This window comes from Saccopteryx leptura, chromosome 10 (genome assembly GCF_036850995.1).
Source record: "Saccopteryx leptura isolate mSacLep1 chromosome 10, mSacLep1_pri_phased_curated, whole genome shotgun sequence".
Lineage (NCBI taxonomy): Eukaryota > Metazoa > Chordata > Mammalia > Chiroptera > Emballonuridae > Saccopteryx > Saccopteryx leptura.
In genome coordinates this window covers 66,041,466-66,062,555 of record NC_089512.1, presented here as the reverse complement: position 1 = coordinate 66,062,555, position 21,090 = coordinate 66,041,466, and the positions used below count along the sequence as shown (strand labels likewise).

Here is a 21,090-nt window from a genome sequence, read left to right as displayed (position 1 = left end):
ATGTCAGATCCCTTCTGACTAAGAAGGGAGTGGGAGCATTTCCTTGAGGTCCATTTCTTATAAGGAGCAAAATCTCTGAAATGAAGCTTCATTTTCTCCCTCGCTCAGATTGGGGGAGACTTCAGACATGGTAAGAGATGGACACATTCCCAGGAGACGCCATTTTCAATTGATTTTAAGGAGGTGTAAAAGAAAAAAGAAAAGTGCTTTTTCTTTTTTTAATTTGGATGGGAAGCTTCCTGGAGATGGAAGACAAATGACAATATGGAAAGGAATTTTCAGTGAAATAACATTATAAATAGCTCTGAAAGCATAACAAAGTGAAGCCAAGACAAATGGACGCTTTGCATGGTCTGAAATTCCACAAAGATTCTCTTTCAGCAATACACTTTATTAATAAATCAGTTTTCTTTGCTCCATTAAAATCATAAAGCCAAGTAACTTGTGGTTAAGTTAATGTCACTTTTGTCCTCATTCAAAGAGCTCACCTGAGCAACAAAGAATTGTTTTGATCTAAGAGACTTAAAAATACATTAAAAATTTTAATTTCCATAAATTAAAAAAAAACCTTGTTTTTATTCAGTCATGGATTATTCTATGGTTCCACAGTCACAGAAAGAAGGACTCAAATAATCTTCTAACCTCTATAGGCTGCAAAAATAGATGGAACAATTTGCTTTGCATAATCCAAACTAATCCAAATGATGGTAGTGTTGCCCCAGTTTAAAACTCAAGGGTAAGAAGTTGAGCCACGACCTCTTCATTTTATTTGCAGTAGAAATTTAACTTTAACTCCCATCATTCTAGGAGCAAAGTGACATGCTGGTAATCCATGTCAATAGTAAATAAACATTTATTTATAATCTAATATATAAAAAGCAGTAAACTGGGTGGAAAGGGCACATTTACTATAGCATCCTAATTAAAGGAAAGAGCATATGCAAAACACTGAAGTCTGAAAGGGCATTTAGAGCATGACTTCACCAACAGTCAAACAGGCAAGAAACCCCATAAAGGACTGGTGGTAATATATATATATATATATATATATATATATATATATATATATACACACATATATTTAAAAATTCCAAAGCAAAGCACATTCACAAAAACCTCATCCACCACCAGCTTTTGAGGGGACCATGAAAACATGGTTCAAATTTCATTTTGTTAATTTTTTAATGAGAAGTTGCCATGTTGGTATTCCACATTCACAACTGACATGCATCTTGCTCACATTCAGATTTCCTCTGCAATCTCATGATCTCAGATAAGTTACAGCTCAATTTACCTCTCAGATGAATGTGAGTCCATTAAAAAATAATTTGACAACATTTTCAGGGCTCTAGGTGGTCCTCAAGGCAGGCTTACCCCCAAGAGAAGGGTTAGCTTAAAAAAATATTCATTGTTGAGCAGGAACTTTCTACTGGGAAGCAAGCAACAGGTCCACAGCTCCAATGAAAATGCTTCGTGTTAAAGCAGCTCAAGCTGGAAGACAGGGCCCTGCAAAAAAATGTCTTCCAGGGCAGTTTGCCGCTGGGAGATAATCACTGGCATGTCAAAAAAAGAATGGAAACTAGGATTACTCATTGACCAAGGTGTAGCTTTGCTGGTAAGAATTCTTCAAAATTAGTAGGCATCAACCAAATGGGAGATGATATTTACAAACAACAGTTTTGATAGGAAGTTAATTTTCCAAATATATAAAGAACTCAAAAAGCTCAGCAGCAAACAAACATTCCAATTAAAAAATGGGGGAAGGACCTGAACAGACACTTCTATGAAAACATACAAATGGCCAGCAAATATATGAAAAAATGCTCATCTTCACTAGCTATTAGAAAAATGCAAATCAAAATTACAATGAATACCACCGCATGTCTGTTAGATTGGCTATTATCAACAAGACAGGTAATAACAAGTGTTGGAGAGGCTGCGGAGAAAAAGGAACCCTCATCCACTGTTGGTGGGAATGCAAATTAATACAACCATTATGGAAGAAAGTATTGTGGTTCTTCAAAAAATTAAGAAGGGAACTACCATATGACCCAGCAATCCCTCTACTGAGTATCTACCCCCCAAAATAAAAAAACATTATTATGCAAAGACAGACTCACACTCATGTTCATCGCAGCATTATTCACAGTGGCCAAGACATGGAACAATTACAGTGCTCCTTGACAGAGGACTGGATAAAAAAGATGTGGTACATATATACCATGGAATACTACTCAGCCATAAGAAATGATGACATATTGCCATTTAAGACAACATGGATGGACCTTGAAGACATTATACTGAGTGAAATAAGTAAATCAGAAAAAACTAAGAACTATATGATTTTACACATAGATGGGATATAAAAATGAGACTCAGGGACATAGATAAAATGTTGTGAAGTAGTTACCAGGGGAGGGGTATTAAGAGGGATTAATATATGGTGATGGAAAATTATTTGACTTTGGGTGATGGGCACACAACACAATCAACAGTTCAAATGCTATGGAAATGTTTACTAATTTCTAAATAAAATTGTTTTTAAAAATCAGTGGGCAGTGATGCACCTTTTGTTGTAAAAGTGGACCCCAGTGACAATGGACTTCTTCTTACTGAATTAAATTCTACCAGCAAGCTGACAAACCAGAGTAAATTCAGAAGTGGATTCATTCCCATAAACTAAAGTACTCACGTGGATATTTCTAAGTATGATAAAGTTGGAAAAGTTGCAGTTTTATCACAGTGGATCCCTTTGGGAGTTATACCTTCAGAAAATATATGAAGCAAATGACAAAAGGTTTTCTTGGAAAGCTGTCTTTCAGCTGAGCTTAAGATTTCTAGATATTCTGGAATATATTCATGAATATATCACAGAGATATCAAGGCCTCAAATCATCTTCTGAGCTGCAAGAATCCTGACCAGGTGTACCGGTTAGATAATGGCCTTGCTTATTGGACTATCCAGAAAGAATTTATAAATAATGCAAAAAAAAAAAAAAAAACCCAAAAGATGTCATGATGGCATTGTTGAATTCACCACAATTGACGTGCACATTGGCGTGGTCCCATGGAGACACTGTGACTTGGAAATACTTGGTTATTGTATAATTCAGGGGCTCAGAGACTATCTTCCGTGGGAGGATAATTTGAAAGATGCTAAATCTATGTTAGAGACTCCAAAATTAGATACAGAGAAAACGCTGCAGGTTTGATAGGCAAATGTTTTCCTAAGAAAAACAAGACAGATGAAAGTTCTAAATATATGGAAACAGTGAAATTACTGAACCATGCTGAGAAACTTCTTTATAAAAATTGACAAGATATTCCTTTGCAAGGACTAAAATCTATAGGAAGTAAGACTGACAGCAAACTTCAACTTGGCAATGTGGAGAATGGAGGTTTGAAAGCACAAACTGTAAAAACAAAGCAGAAGAAGTTGAGAAAAGCACAGAATTTAGTGTTGAAGACATGGAATGCTCCGATGCACAGATAGAAGAAGCCAGGCAAACCCATTTAAAAAAGAGAGAGTCCAGAAGGAAACCCCACTCTGTGAGCCAGTTTTTCTTCTTTTCATTTGACTTTTTCTTCTTCTTTTACTTTAAGTGTTTTCATGTGAGTCTTGTAGGTGGGGATAACAAGAAAACACCTATATCTTTGAAAAACAAATTTTATTAAAAAATACTTTACACAATTTGTTAAAGGCTAATATTTAAAATCTTTAGATTATATGTACTCTGTAAGCTGTCTCATACTGTGTGACAGGTTCTGGGTACTAACAGAAAAAGTTCATGACAGGTACTTTCCAATCACCATCTCAGAGCATGTAAAATGTTTGACCAAGTCCTTTCTGTCAAGGAAACATGAAACCTAAAATAAAGGGCACATTTTCTGAAACAAATATGCGCGCGCACACACACACACACAACACACACAAATACATTTTTCTTCTCTGGGTAGGTAAAATACTCAATGCCAAAAGATTTAAGACAAGTTTCTGCTCATCAGAATTGCCTATGGAAACACAGATTCCTGGGTCATATCACCTTTCTGGTTTGGGGTCTTGGAATTTGTGTGTGTGTGGGGGGGAGTTATGACAGAGACAGAGAGAGGGACAGACAGACAGGAAGGGAGAGCTGAGAAGCATCAATTCTTTGTTGCAGCACCTCAGTTGTTCATCAATTGCTTTCTCATATGTGCCTTGACGGAGAGGGACTACAGCAGAGCAAGTGGCCTCTTGCTCAAGCCATCAACCTTGGGCTCAAGCCAGAGACCATGGGGTTATGTCTATGACCGCACACTCAAGCGACCCTGCCTCAAGCTTGTGAGCCCGAGCTCAAGCTGGTGACCTCGGGGTTTCGAACCGGGGTCCGCTGTGTCCCAGTCAGATGCACCACCTCCTGGTCAGGCAGAATTTGTGTTTTTGTTTTGTTTTGTTTTGTTTTTTGTATTTTTCTGAAGCTGGAAACGGGGAGAGACAGTCAGACAGACTCCCGCATGCGCCCGACCGGGATCCACCCGGCACGCCCACCAGGGGCGACGCTCTGCCCACCAGGGGGCGATGCTCTGCCCCTCCGGGGCGTCGCTCTGCCATGACCAGAGCCACTCTAGCGCCTGGGGCAGAGGCCAAGGAGCCATCCCCAGCCCCCGGGCCATCTTTGCTCCAATGGAGCCTTGGCTGCGGGAGGGGAAGAGAGAGACAGAGAGGAAGGAGGGGGTGTGGAGAAGCAAATGGGCGCTTCTCCTATGTGCCCTGGCCGGGAATCGAACCCAGGTCCCCCACACGCCAGGCCGGCGCTCTACCGCTGAGCCAACCGGCCAGGGCCAGAATTTGTGTTTTTAAAACTCCCAACAAGTATCCTGATTTGGGTACACGCAAAAAAATGAAACTAGACTACCAACTTACACCATTCACAAAAATAAACTCAAAATGGATAAAAGACTTAAATGTAAATCATGAAACCATAAACATCTTGGAAGAAAACATAGGCAGTAAACTCTCTGATATCTCTCGTAGCAATATTTTTGCTGATTTATCTACACAGGAAAGTGAAATAAAGGATAAAATAAACAAATGGATTATATCAAATGAAAAAGTTTTTTTCATAGCAAAAGACATCATTAACAAAATAAAAAGACAACCCACACAATAGGAGAACATATTTGCCAATATATCTGATAAGAGGTTAATAACCAAAATTTATAAAGAACTTCTAAAACTCAATGCCAGGAAGGTAAACAATCCGATTAAAAAATGGGCAAAAGAACTGAATAGAGACTTCTCCAAAGAGGACATACAGATGGCCAATAGACATAGGAAAAAATGTTCAACGTCATTAATCATCAGAGAAATGCAAATTAAAACCACAGTGAGATATCACCTCACACCTGTCAGAATGGCACTCATTAACCAATCAATACACAATAAGTGCTGGCGAGGATGTGGAGAAAAGGGAACCCTCCTGCACTGCTGGCGGGAATGCAGACTGGCGCAGCCACTGTGGAAAACAGTATGGAGATTCCTCAAGAAATTAAAAATGGAACTGCCTTTTGACCCAGCTATCCCACTTTTAGGAATATATCCTAAGAATACCAAATCACTGATTCAAAAGAAGATATACACTCCCATGTTTATTGCAGCATTGTTTACAATAGCCAAGATCTGGAACAGTCCAAGTATCCGTCAGTGGACAAGTGGATTAAAAGCAGTGGTACATATATACAAAGGAATACTATGCGGCTGTGAAAAAGAAGGAAATCTTACCTTTTGCGATGGTATGGTTGGACCTGGAGATTATTATGCTAAGTGAAATAAACCAGGCCCAGAAAGACAAATATCATATGATCTCACTTATATGTGGAATCTAATGAACAAAGTGAACTGAGGAATAGAATAGAGGCAGAGGTGGGGTCACAGGGAGCAGAGGGACAACTGTCAGAGGGAAGGGGGATAAGGGGATGGGATCTGAGAAGGTGAAGAGATTAGTGAAATTATATATACACAACACGTAGATACAGATAACAGGACAGCAAGTCCCAGAGGGAAGGAGGAGTTAGGAAGAGGGGCACAAGGGGTGCAATGGGGGACAAGGTGGTGAGGGTGAGGGAGTTATATTGAGTGGGATACTTGAATCCATGTAAACACAATAAATTAAAATTAATATAATTTTTTTTAAAAAAGAATCCTGATTTGGGACCGCTGACCTCTGTACAAAGCAGTCCCTTTGTTCTCATCTGAGAATTGAGGTTAGGGTTTCCTCAGAAGTATCAACCTCGCTGCAATTATTTTCCATCCTCAGAATTGGAATGTGTATTCCTGTATAGTTTAGATTAGAACAGGTATCAACAACTATGACCAGCAGTTCAAATCTGGCTGTCAACCTACTTAGTTAAATAAAGCTTTATTGAAGCACAGCCAGAGCCATTTGATTATATCTTGTCTATTGCTGCTGACCCTTTGCCAAAAAATGTTTTTGGATTTTCAGTTTCGAAGATAATAACTACTAATTTTTTTAGAGCTTACCTGGAATTGGACCAGATGGGGATATAAATTGTCTTGTGTGTTCTCCCAGCAAATCTAAGTGGTAGGTTTTATCTTTATTTTCTTTAGTTATGGAAAGTACAGTCTAAAGAGGTTCTATAATGCAGTCAAGGTTACCCAGCCAGTCAGATAGTAGAGCTGGGCTTTCGCCTCTGGCTCTGTAGCCCACGCTGGAAGCTCCTGCTCTCTACTGCACAAGATCATCAGCTCCCTGCCATGGCTAGGAGGAAACCCCCAGGCTGTCAATGAAGGGCTTCACTTAGCTAAATGATTTATTCATCTGAAAAAAGGGAAGGATTATGCTGATTTTAACCTAGCCAGTAATGATCTTGTTAACCTTGACCTTTCGAATCAATCTTTTATATCTATCTTTACCTTTTAGAAAGAATTCCATTTTCCAGTGACAAAGCACATTCTTTTCTTCTTACAACCTCATGATCACCTGCTATATTACTGGACATATAGTGGCCCATCAAGCCATTAGTTACACATAAAATCAAATAATATACAGTATTCACAGTGGCACTTTTTTTCAACTCAATAAAAAGGAAACAATTTATTAGAAGAGCCTGATATCCATCTTGGTGCATTAGGACAGTCTTTTCCAAAGAGGTATCGGCTATGCCAATCATATATAGAGACCAAGGTAGTTAGGCAGTTAGAAGTAGCTAGAAAAGCATGGGCTTTTCTTTCTGGCTTGGCCACTTAGAGCTGTGGGGCCATGCTGGGGACCAAAATTTCCTGAGTGTCAGTTTCCCCATCTATAAAGTGTGTACGATACCACCTACCTTGAATTGTCTTTGTGGAGAATAAACTTTAAAGTTCATACAAACTATTGGGATGCTGGGTACAAAGTGTTTCCAAATTGAGTAAATTTAAATATTTCTTTTCCAGAACTAAAGATGCTTCACCTAAGGGTCAGATAGATCTTGGCACTGAAATATCCTCAAACTGTTCTAAGCCATCCTTGGGTGAAACTGTTCCAAGGCCATGCCAAACTGTTCCAAGGCCATGCCAAACTGTTCCAAGGCCATGCCAAATACAGAATTCTAGGAAGTCAGCCCAGATCACAAAATCACACTAATCAGATATCATCATCCCTTGGGAGGAGGGGTACTGGCACTTAAAAGTTACAAATTTTCAGCCTGACCTGTGGTGGCGCAGTGGGATAAAGTGTCGACCTGGAAGTGCTGAGGTTGCCGGTTCGAAACCCTGGTCAAGGCAGATATGGGAGTTGATGCTTCCAGTTCCTCCCCCCCTTCTCTCTCTGTCTCTCCTCTCTCTCTCTCTCTCTGTCTCTCCCTCTCCTCTATATAAAAAAAAAAAAAGTTACAAGTTTTCAAAATATGCTTTTAATCCTCGGAACTAGCCAGAGACCAGCCTAGTTTATGAGCCTATAGTACTCCCTCTTAAGGCCAACGTCCTGGGAGCTTTCAATATCTGCCTAGAAGAGGCAAGGTCAGGTCAGAGAGAGAGAAATGACAAGATGTGGCCTCTCCAGCTACAGCCTTTTATCAATGAGGATAGATAGATGGATGATAGATAGATAGATAATAGATAGATAGATAGATAGATAGATAGATAGATAGATAGATAGATAGATGATAGATGATAGATGATAGATAAATAGATAGATGATAGATAGATAGATGATAGATGATAGATAGATGATAGATACATAGATAGATAGATAGATAGATAGATAGATAGATAGATAGATAGATGATAGATAGATGATAGATAAATAGATAGATGATAGATGATAGATAGATGATAGATAGATATAGATAGATAGATAGATAGATAGATAGATAGATAGATAGATAGATAGATAGATATACAGAATGATTTTGTGTATTCACCAGTCCATCAATAATGTGTTCTTGGTCCTTAAAAAAGCAATTAACGGGCAAAGCCAAAGATGCTGGTCCAGGTTGGAATATTAGTGTTAAATGAAGGTGATAGGGAGTTCTTTCTTGCAACTGTGGTGCAAGTTCACCCATGAGATGCAATCTGAACTGGGCTCCACAGAGAGGGAGCTTGGTAAGGAGGGAAGAAACCACTTTTTACTGGAAGGAAAAATATGAATAAATACTAATGCTTCAAGAAGAAGAGGTTGAGGGTCAGAGTGGGCCAGTGAGTTAATCAGCCCTGGTGATGGGAGGATCTAAAATTACTAGATATCAGAGGGAACATGACCATGAATGACTGGCTTGGAGGTGAGGCCTAAATCTTCAATAATTTCAAGAAATCAGTCCTTATTTGAGAAGCAGACCGTGCTAGAGCAGAGACGTCTTTTCCTCTCCCCCCCCCCCCCCAGCTGGGGTTTCTGTGGATATAGATATCTACGAAATACATAAATATATGATCAGATCTCAGCACACTGCATGGCTGGCACCCCACTTCTGCCGTTTAACCTTAATGAAGTGACATCTCATGTGAGCATTTGGTACTAAGATGACTCGTAAGGCAACAATTGAGTAGGGTCAACATCCACCTTGCAAATGCTTACAGAGGCCCCATAAATGGACTTCCATTTTCTCTCTCAATGTGCCTGGGATTGCCCATCATTTTCAGTGTTGAAACAGATCATCAGCTTTTTTTTTTTTTTTTCTTTTCTTTTTTCATTTTTCCGAAGCTTGGAAACAGGGAGAGACAGTCAGACAGACTCCCGCATGCGCCCGACCGGGATCCACCCGGCACGCCCACCAGGGGCGACGCTCTGCCCACCAGGGGGCGATGCTCTGCCCATCCTGGGCGTCGCCATGTTGCGACCAGAGCCACTCTAGCGCCTGAGGCAGAGGCCACAGAGCCATCCCCAGCGCCCGGGCCATCTTTGCTCCAATGGAGCCTTGGCTGCGGGAGGGGAAGAGAGAGACAGAGAGGAAAGCGCGGCGGAGGGGTGGAGAAGCAAATGGGCGCTTCTCCTGTGTGCCCTGGCCGGGAATCGAACCCGGGTCCTCCGCACGCTAGGCCGACGCTCTACCGCTGAGCCAACCGGCCAGGGCCAGATCATCAGCTTTTTGTTGTTGCTGTTGTTGTTGTTTTGTCTGGAGTGTGTGATGAAATAATTGAATGTTTTTAGGATCTTGGTGTACAGAGACTATGAACCTTTTCACATTAGAATCACACTTAGGTTGGCAGCAACTTCAGGCATGAGAGACACCCGGGAACAGACTGTAATGGAGTAACAGTGCTTCTCCCACTTCTCGTTTATGCAGACCAGGCCTCCTTGTCTGCAGGGAACGCACGGCGGGCTGCATGGTTACCTGACCTCTCTCTCGGCCAAGGAAGGGCTCAATTCCAGTCACTTCTGCAAGGCTTATGATGTGTCCTTACTTTTATGTGCACTCTTATTTAATTCTCACTATAACTGTATGAAGTAAGCATTGTTACAGATCTCATTTTACAAATGAAGAACTGAGGCCCAGAGAATTTAGGGAACATCAACAACATGTAAGGGACAGAGCTGAGATTTGAACCTAAGTTTGACTCCAATACTTAGGCATGGCTGGTCATGTAACTTTGGGCTAGGTACATAATTCCTTATTAAATTGTTATCATAAATACCATATATTTATCAATTATTTACAAATAAGTTACAAATAAGTATCTAAATAGGTATATAACTTATTTCATATTAATGTATGTAATAATAATGCATACTATTACAGCCACTACTATATTGTGGTCTGTAAAGTAAGAATCATGGCACTATCTCATAGAAAGGACCTATGGGATAACATAGATAAACCACTCTCACTCATCATGGTATCTTCCATAGAATAGATATTACTGTTGCTGTTATTATCTTTATTATATGCGGCTTAAGTGTCTGTCGCCGATAGCTTATTGGTTGCTTGCGTAACTGTACTAGCCAATGGGGTGAAGTTGCCACGACATTAAAATAGTCCTGCCTTCTGGCATGCCACCTCACAAATTGAGGTTAAAGATTGGAGCCATTATTATGCTGTTAAGAAATCTTAACACCAGAGGGGTCTTTGCAATGGTACAAGACTAGAGGTTCTCCAATTGAAAAATAATGTCATAATAGCTAAGTCTTTGGCTCCTCTAAAGGTGAAATACATGTCATTCCAAGAATTGATTTGGCTCCATCTCAAACAGGGTTGCTGTTTCAATTGAGACATAGACAATTTCCTGTAAAACTTGCCTTTGCTATGACCACCAATAAGTCTCAGGGCCAAACGCTTAAGCATGTTGGCATTTTTTTTACCTGAGCCTGCATTTGGACACGGTCAACTTTATGTTGCCTGTTCAAGAGTTCATGAAAGAACGGACGTAAAATAAAAAATAATTGATGGTCTTCTGCAAGGCAAACTTAAAAATGATGGAAAGATCTACACAAGAAATGTTGTGTACAAAGAGATCTTTGACATGTGAATTAACATTTTATTATTTAAATCGCCTTTATTTATTGAGCTAGCGGTGGCTCTTAAGAAATGTACCGCCAGTGGTTTCCTTCATTGCATTCTACTTTAAGCAATTAAGCAAGTAGAAGGGGGAAACCCCGTGGGGCAGTAAGCAAAGGGGCATCCTCGCCACCTGCCCTGGGTAATTCAGTTTGAATTAGCAGACACCTTTGCACAAATCATTTTAATTACAATTTATAATATCTAGAACAGCGGTCATTTCGTATGACCGCCGGGCTTTCTAGTATCAATATATACATAAGGGAAACGGAAATCAAATATCTTGGTCCTGGCCGGTTGGCTCAGTGGTAGAGCATCGGCCTGGTGTGTAGGAGTCCCGGGTTCGATTCCTGGCCAGGGCACACAGGAGAAGCGCCCATCTGCTTCTCCATCCACCCCCCTCTCCTTCCTCTCTGTCTGTCTCTTCCCCTCCCGCAGCCAAGGCTCCATTGGAGCAAGGTTGGCCCAGGTTCTGAGGATGGCTCTATGGCCTCTGCCTCAGGTGCTAGAATGGCTCTGGTTGCAACAGAGCAACGCCCCAGATGGGCAGAGCCTCACCCCCTGGTGGGCGTGCCCGGTGGATCCCGGTCGGGCGCATGCGGGAGTCTGTCTGACTGCCTCCCGTTTCCAACTTCAGAAAATACAAAAAAAAAAAATCTTTTGAGACACTGTTTCCACCATTCACAGAAGTTAGTGTAACTGGGACAAGACATATACATGACAGTTCACGTGATGACATAACCAGAGAAGCCATTCAGCTAAAAGTTATCAGAAATTCCAAGAAAGAACAACCTGTGGGCTGATGATGGTGGGCAAGGTGGCAGTTATTTTGGATTTTGAAGAAAGTGGCTAGATGCAGAGGTGGGGACGAAAACCAGCATGGGTAAATGTTGGGTCCAGGAAATGGCCTGGTATATCCAGCTATCTAGAAGAATACAAAGATTTCATTGCAGCCTTGTTTATAATACCTTAAAAAAATGCAGAATGGCAGGAAAATCATTATGATTTATCCATTGAGAAACATATCAGACAGCCTTATAAAAAGATAAGGTAGAGGTTCCAATCAAGATGCAGCATAGGTGAAGGTACTCACACCCTCCCACAACCACATCAAAACTACAACTAAAGCACAGCACAACCATCATTCAGAACCAACTAAAATCCAGCTGAACAGAATTAACATAACTAATGATATTAAAAAAGCCACTATTACATGAAATGTTAAAGGGTCTTCTTTAAGAAGAAGGAAAAAAGGGATCTAAACTATAAATAATAATATAGCAGTAAATACATATCTATCAAGAATGAGTTTAATGAATAACTAAGGTGCCGCAATGAAGAATTGATGCTTCTTGTCTTTCTCCCTTCCTGTCTGTCTTCCCCTATATGTCCTTCTCTCTATCTCTGTCTGTCACAAAAAAAACACGCACAAAAAAACGAATGACTTTATATGCATAAATCAAAGACATATGGAGGTTGAATGGATAACAAAACAAAACCTTTACATATCTGTCTACAAAAGACTCACTTCAGATTCAAAGACACACACAGACTGAAAGTAAAGGGATGGAAAAGATATTTTATGAAAATGGAAATAAACAACCAAAAAGCTTGGATAGTGATATTTATACAGGACAAAATGGACTTTAAAACAGAGACTATATAACAAGAGGCAATGCAATTCTACTTCTGAGTATTTATCTGAAAATACTCAAAATGCTAAATACAATACAAAAGACATATACAATCCATATGTTGATTGCAGCATTAGTTACAGTAGATAAAATATGGTGGCAACCTAAGTGTCTATCAATAAATGAAAGGATATAGAAGAAGTGGTACATACATACAATGAAATGTGATTCACCATAAAAACATAATGAAATTTTGCTCTCTGCAACAACATGGATTGGACAGACCTGGAGGGTATTGTGCTGAGTGAAGTAAGGCGGACAGAGAAAGATAAATGCCAGATGATTTCACTTATATGTGAAATTTAAAAAAACAAAATAAGTGAACAAGCAGAACATAAACAGACTCACAGATACAGAGAACATTTTGACAGTTGCCAGATAAGAAAGGGTTTGGCGTTATGGGTGAGAAAGGTGAAAGGATTTAGAAATACAAATTGGTATTACGGAATAATAGTGAGGATGTAAAGTACAGCTTAGAGAACGTAGTCAGCAACATTGTAATAACTGTGTGTGGTGTCAGGTGGATCCTAGATTTATCATGGTGATCACTTAGTAAGTCATACAATGTCTAATCACTGGGTTGTACACCTGAAACTAATGTAATATTGAATGTCAACTGTAATTGAAAAATATAAATTATTTAAAATGAAATTTAAAAAAAGAAGATAAAGTAGATACTATGTAGGGTATAAAATGAAGCCTGCTCTCCCAGGACTGGGCTAAACTCTTTTCCAGTTTAACCCACTCACAGTTCCCTGTTTTTCTATAGTGTTCATCACATTTTGAAATATCATTATAGTATGATTATTTGGATAATGCCTGTAGCTCCCCATTAGACCATAAGTAGCACAAATCTTTATACTAATCACTGTATTCCTATCATCTAGCTTGGAACAGTATGGAGTTTGGTCAAATTTGGTGCACATACATAAAGAAAAGAAAAGGTAAATCTATACAAGTAGAAAAAAATACCAATTATAAATAACGTATTTAATTGGGATAGCAGGTCCAGTCCATTGGTAATGTCTATAAGGGTCCTCGCCTTTGTTCAGGGTGAAGCAGCAAAGACAACCTGGAGGAGAAATGTGTGTCCCAGGTGCCCTCCCTCTGTGACAGTCCTACCAGACTGGATGTGAGCCAGGAATAGAAGTGTACCACTAACTTACTAAGAGTGTGGTTATGATGCATAACTTATCTGGAATATTATTCACTAAAAATTTTTGCCTGAGTATGACTTTTTTTTTCAGTTTGTTTTCTTCTTTGAATTTTTTTATTTAGAAAATTAAATTTAATTGGAGTGACATTGATCAATAAGAGTACATAGGTTTCAGGTGAACGTTTCTGTAGCATTTGAACTGTTGATTGTGTTGTGTACCCATTACCCAAAGTGAAATCATTTTCCATCACTGTATATTTGTCCCTCTTTATTCCCCTCCAACCTCCCCACAACCCCTTCCCACTGGTAACCACTTCACTTTTATCTATGTTCATGAGTCTCAGTTTTATATCCCACCTATGTGTGAAATCATACAGTTCTTAGGTTGTTCTGATTTATTATTTCACTCAGTATAATGTTCTCAAGGTCCATCATGTTGTTGTAAATGATCCTATGTCATCATTTCTTGTGGCTGAGTAGTAGTATTCCATTGTCTATCTGTGCTGAAAAGGTCTATGACCTTTTAACCAAGAAAAAGTAGGCTGTTTTCATTTTTGAGGTGTTAGTTACCTCTCACTTCAGCTGGCATGCTCCGGCTTCATCTCCTTCTTCTTGCCCTTCTTCCTCAGCACTGGCCCATCTGAGAGGATTTTGTTCCCCACAGATGCATAGAGATGCCTCACTACCATGGCTGACTCATCTCCAAACTCCTTGCTGATTACCACCCCTCTTAGGAAGGTGAGCAGGCTGCTTAGTTGGTTGAAAATGGGCCAATGTCCACCTCATGAATATACAATGGATCTGTGACCACTCATCATCCTTGGAACAGCAGGGTGGCACTCTTTTGAGGCCAGATACGACAGGACAGGAAGCAGAAAACTCAAATACAGTGGTTTGTGGAACAGAGGAACACCCACAGCCAATGCTAGAAGAAATGAAAGGTTTGCTGACATTCCACTCAACCGAAGTCATTCTATACTAAGGAGATAATAGCTATCTAAAAAACAACTATCTCGTGATAATATTCATTTCTGCTGCTACAACCAGCCCGGCAGAAGCCTAAGTGGGATACGTGTCACCTAGAATGCCACTGATTGCTCCTGGAGGGTTGAGAACAAACCCCAATGTCTGACAGAGTTCTTGGAGCTGCCTGCCATGATCTTGTGGAAAAAATGGTCAGGATTGGGGTACCCTTCTTAAATTGCAGTTCTATTTCCAAACCTGTGGTCTCAGAACACCCATGTCATAGGATGTAAATGATCACCCTGTATGAAAAGGTTGTATAGTAAACAAGTTTCAAATGTGCTAGTTCAACAATATCAGTTTTTTGTTCTTATTTTTTTATTTTCAATTTCTCATGGGCCGCTATTCAGAGCCTTCATGATACACACTGTCTCAAACAGGAAGATGGGGCTCACAGTGTTCCCAGCTTTATTTGACCAGAGAATCCTTTTTTCATGGAGTATCTGGATGCATAAGTATTTCCAAGAATAGATGTTCAGAAATGCTACCATGGATATTAATGACAGGAGTCAGAGATACTCCTGAGAAATATTTTGAAATGCATTCAGGGGCCTTTGTGTCTGATTCTTCTGCAGCCTTTACTATGATTTTGGCAAATAAATTCCCGAAAGAGAAATAAAATGCCTAGAACTTTTAGAAACGGAGTGCTAACTTTGTTCTGAGTTGGTAGTTTGCAATAAAGCTAACTGGAACAATGAAACTTGTAAGGTGAGCCCTGTATCCCACCTCTCCCAATGTGAGTTTTCAGATGTTTTCCAAGATTTTCCTTCTTCGGCTGAGGAGAGGGGCAGGCAGCCATTCAAAGCAAGAATCCTCCCGCTAGAAATGGTCGTGCTGCGTCCGCACAGTGCCCAACACCTTCCCTTCACACCCCAACTTTTCTTTCTTGCTTTGAAAATATTCAGTACTATCTCAAAATCTAAAGAGTCTTCTTTCCTGTCAGCTAAGTCAGAATTCCTCTCCTATCGAAAATGGAGACCCTCGTTTTCCAGCTGAAGCTTCCAGAAGAGCTTCCCATAATGTGAGTACAATGTATACCGTAAATAACTTGAATACCATAGTAACTGTAGTTACTGTTGCCCAACATTTTCCTTTCTACCTGCTGGTCAAACTCAATTCAGTTTGGTTGGGCACGCCGCTCTTATATTCTGCTTCCCTGCTCAGAGGTCCATGGAAAAAATTCTTTTGGGGGTTTTGAGATTCCATTCACATCTCTTTTTCCCTAATAAAGTCTAAACCAAGAATCTGAAAGTCACATCTTCTGAGGCACAAAAGGATGGTTTTTAGAATTCATACAAAACATTCCAGTTTCAAACTGTGACTCTTATGTGTTAACCTATAAAGTTAAAATATATTTCAACCTAACAAGGTGTCATCTTTGGGGACTATACCTAGGGCAACCAACCATCTTTTTGCACATCATCATCCTCACTTTTTATCTCTCCAATGCTGATTGTGTTATTTATTAGTGGGGTCTAAGATTTCTCTCTGAAAGGAGACAAACCGAGAGTAGTTGAGGTCCAAGTAAGGTCAGACACCTTTTTCTGAGTCAACTCAGCACATATAGATACTTTTCTCCTGAGGTGAAGCCATCAGGAACTCTGGGGGTGCTTAGGAGGAAACCCACCAAAATCAAATTTTTTTTAGACCCTATTCATAGTGCATAAAAATTAATCAAGTCCTACCATGACTTGCTTTATTCATAACACTTAATGGTCATGTAATAGGAGTTTTTATTCAGTAGTTAAAGTTCCTAAGTGCAGGTTTTACATGGAGATGGGTATTATGCTGATGGTTTAATTACACACATTTTGCACACCAAAGGAAATGGTTTATGCAGGTTTTGTAATAAAAGGAAGGACTTCTGAGAGAGAATGAACCTAAAGTGAACTGATCTTTATTTTTAAATTAGTAACTCTTTGAAAATATCCAACCTAGGAAATGATACTTTATGTTAGAAGTAGTTTATATATAAACAACATGGGCTCTCTCTCTCTCTCTCTCTTTCTCCCTCTCTCTCTCATATACACACAGTTTTATAGTTCTCATTCTACAAATTAACATGTTTTTGTTTGTTTGTTTGTTTTATGAACTTAATATAGCACTAAGTAATTACCATACATTCTTTCCTTTAAGGTCGGAATGAGAGACTTCCCCAAAGACATCAATTTTAAGTTTATTAAGTAAATCACCTGATGTTGGACCAAAAATAATTCAGCTGAATCCCCAAATTCTTGATTTCATTTAATCCAAACTATACACTTTCTCCAGATTAAATTCTGTTTATAAGTGGCAAAGATTTTCCACCTTCTCTGTGTTATTGAAACCAAATATTCTTTACTCCTTCCTGCCCCTAACACATACTCCTGCACATATCCAACCTCTTCTCTAACTTTAGACACTTTTCATCATCTGTCTAGTCAACATATCTTGGATAGTCAAGAAGCCTCTTGAGTTTGAAAGTCTAGGACAAAGCCTGTTGCTTTTGAAGTCTTCTCAGTTGGTAAATGGCAACTCTATCCTTTCAGTTTATCTCACCAAGACTTGAGTCTCCATTGACCCTTTTCATTTTTCATGAGTGACAATATGTTCATCAGCCAAGTCCACTGGCTCTATTTTCCAAATAGAACCCTTCTTACCATCTCTACTGCTGCTCCTTTAGTCCAAGCCACCGCAGTCTTTCTTGTAATGGATCCTTCTGCTTTCACACTTGCTTCTTTACGTTAACAATGGAGCAGCCAGAGGTCTTTTAAAACCCGTATCAGTGGATGTCATTCTTGTGTTCATAACCTCTAAAGGTTTCCATCTCACCCAGAAAAGCAAATGTCCTCACAATGTAGATCAGGGGTAGTCAACTTTTTATACCTACCGCCCACTTTTGTATCTCTGTTAGTAGTAAAATTTTCTAACAGCCAACTGGTTCCACGGTAATAGTGATTTATAAAGTAGAGAAGTAACTTTACTTTATAAAATTTATAAAGCAGAGTTACAGCAAGTTAAAGCATATAATAATAATTACTTACCAAGTACTTTATGTCAGATTTTCGCTGTTTGGCAGAATAAATCTTTATAAAACAACTTACTATAGTTAAATCTATCTTTTTATTTATACTTTGGTTGCTCCGCTACTGCCCACCATGAAAGCTGGAGTGCCCACTAGTGGGTGGTAGGGACCAGGTTGACTACCACTGCTCTAGATGCACTCAAAGCATCATCTGCTGCCCGTACCTTTTTGTCCTTATTTTTCACAACCCTCTTTCCCCTCTATGCTGTACTCTCAGAGCCTTTGCTGTTTCTGTTCCCTGTGCCCAGAATGTTCTACTTCCAGATAGCCAAATGGCTTGTTTCCCTCAAGTCTTTTTTTTTCTTTTTTGAGGAGAGGAGATAGTGAGACAGACTCCCACATGCACCCTAACTGGGATCCACCCAGCAGCCCCCGCCTGGGGCTAATGCTTGAATCAGTTGAGCTATTTTTAGCACCGGAGGCTCATGCGCTCAGACCAACTGAGCTCTCCTTAGCACCAGGGGCCAATATTCAAACTAATGGAGACACCGGCTAACGGAGTAGAAGGAGAAGGGGGAGGGGAGAAGCAGATTGTCACTTTTTTTGTGTGCCCTGATTGGGAATAGAACTCAGGACATCCGTACACCTGGCTGATGCTTTATCCACTGAGCAAACCAGCCAGGGCCTCCTTCAAGTCTTTATTCAAATGTCACCTTATTGTTGATGTCTTTACTATGGCAACCAACCCACCAACCTTCTCCACAGTGCTTTCTTTCTCTCCTCCCTACTTTATTTTTTTCTGCCAACCACTTTTCCCCATTTACCCTTTCCTAGAAAGCAAGCTTTGGGAAGCTGAGATTATTTCTTGCTTTGGTCACTACTGAATCCTCAGAGTCTAACAAAGTGTCTGATACATAGTAGGCACTTAGGCACATAGTTGGAAAAGAACTAGAATGAATTTTGTATCATTTCTCTCATTTCTTGATCAGAAGGAATTTGGCTTCTGGCTTGATTAAATGCCAGGTTCAAATGCAGAATCATAGCTAAACAAAAAGAAGGATAACTAGCCATGGAGCACAGCTCCCCAGAAGTGGTGATTTTTTTTCCAAAACATCTTCATAGTATCAAATAAGCAAGTCAGGTAAGAATATAAGAGATGCGAAAGGCAGAGCAAGATGAGAAACACAGAGAATGGACCTGAGAAGGGAACATGTGTGATGTGCTTCCTTCCTCTCAGGAATTTAGAATATCTGCTTGTGAGATGAATGGTCAGTCTCTAAAGGGTGACCAGATTATAAGCAACTTGAGGGCTAGGGACCCCTCTTTCAATGATGTGAACTCAATGCAATGTTTAACACTAGTTGGGGTAGTGGACAATTGTTTTGGTCTCCCCAGAACCACTTTCTGTTTTTTATTTTTATTTATTTATATTTTTTTAACAAAGATTTTATTTATTCATTATAAAGAGGAGAGAAAGAGAGAAGGGGGAGGAGCAGAAAGCATCAACTCTCATATGTGCCTTGACCAGGCAAACCCAGGGTTTTGAACCAGCAACCTCAGGGTTTCCAGGTTGACACTTTATCGACTGCGCCATCACAGGTCAGGTACTTTCTGGATTTTAAAGGAGATTTTTACCCTACTCAATGTGATTCTGGCAAACATTTCCCAAAGGCATGGCCAGTTTGAGGACATCCTTCCCACTGTTAGTCATTCTGACTGACTGGCAAGAAGGGGATAATCCAGGTTGGCCCAATCAAGAGTCTTCGCTTTAGTTCGTTGATAGTGAGAGCAGGGCACACTTACTCTGGACCTGTGGTCAGCTTATTTACACAGTGGAAACCATGGGCGATATTCACAATATTGAGCAGCTCATATGGCATGAACTTCAGGCAGTCAGACTGGAGACTGGGCCAGAACAGAAACATTATCATACAGCCGCTTGCTAGCTGAGCTCCAGCTGAAGAACTCCACCTGTGGTAGGAGAGAGTGGGGTTTCCAGGCAGGGAGATGAAGGTTTGGGGGGACAAATGGGGGGGGGGAGGGAGAGACTATATTTCGAGAGGAAGGAAGCACATCACACATGTTCCCTTCTCAGGTCCATTCTCTGTGTTTCTCATCTTGCTCTGCCTTTCGCATCTCTTATATTCTTACCTGACTTGCTTATTTGAAACTGAAGATGTTTTGGAAAAAAATCACCACTTCTGGGGAACTGTGCTCCATGGCTAGTTATCCCTCTTTTTGTTTAGCTATGATTCTGCATTTGAACCTGGCATTTAATCAAGCCAGAAGCCAAATTCCTTCTGATCAAGAAATGAGAGAAATTATATAAAATTCATTCTAGTTCTTTTCCAAGGACTCTCATCAACTATCCCTTTTTGGCATCTTGAATTACGTTGTACTTCATGAGAACACAAAACATTCACTTTGCCTCTCTTCTGGCCTCAGAGAGGTGCCATTCTAATGATTATCCCTAATTCCAGGGTGTGTCAAGTTCTCACTTTACCTGGAGAAGGATAATGTAGAACAAGGCTTTATTTAGAATGTCACAGGAAGCCATGACAATGGGAAGTCTACCCCTTGCCTCCATCTTGAACATCAACTAGCTCAAGCTCTCCTTTGCTTTTGGAGCTCCACACATACAGGCTTCCTTTCATATCCTTGAACTTAGAATGCTCTTTCCTGCCCCAGGGCCTTGATGAATATTGTTCCCTCTGTGAAATGATCCCCCCCCAACACACACACACACTCCATAGTGCATTCATTGGGGCTATTTGATTACAAAAAAAAACAGAAAGTCAACTCAAAGTGGCATAGACAGGATAATTTATTGGCTCATGTAATTGAAAATTCAGGAGCGTATATTTTGGTTCAGGCATGGCTGGATCCAGATGCCCAAATATTATGATCAGTGTATCTACTTCTTATTCCAAGCTCTGGGGTCAGTCTCCCCTCCTGGACTGCCATCTTGGTCTTGATCTCAGCTTTCAGTCTTGTCCTGGGTCTCCTCCACCTGTGTCTCTTTCTCTTTTGTCCCTTTTTACCTCCTTCCTTTAATTTAGGTAGGCCCTTTCCATATGATAGCAAAAACAAGTCATGTGTTCCTGGCCAATCAACAGTTCCTTCAGAAAGTATTTCTCTCAATGGTTTTAATAAGAGTCTTAGGATTAGCATGGAGCAGGCAAAGGAAAGTGTGACGTGGAGGAAGTAACACTGACGGAAGTGAGGGAGAGGGATGGTTAGCTCTA

The 21,090-nt window shown here is 40.1% G+C and overlaps 1 pseudogene; it reads left to right on the top strand.

Moving 5' to 3' along the window:
• The first annotated feature begins 1,460 nt into the window (after window positions 1–1,460).
• LOC136381860 (serine/threonine-protein kinase VRK1-like) lies at window positions 1,461–3,792 on the top strand (annotated as a pseudogene).
• The last annotated feature ends 17,298 nt before the right edge of the window (window positions 3,793–21,090 follow it).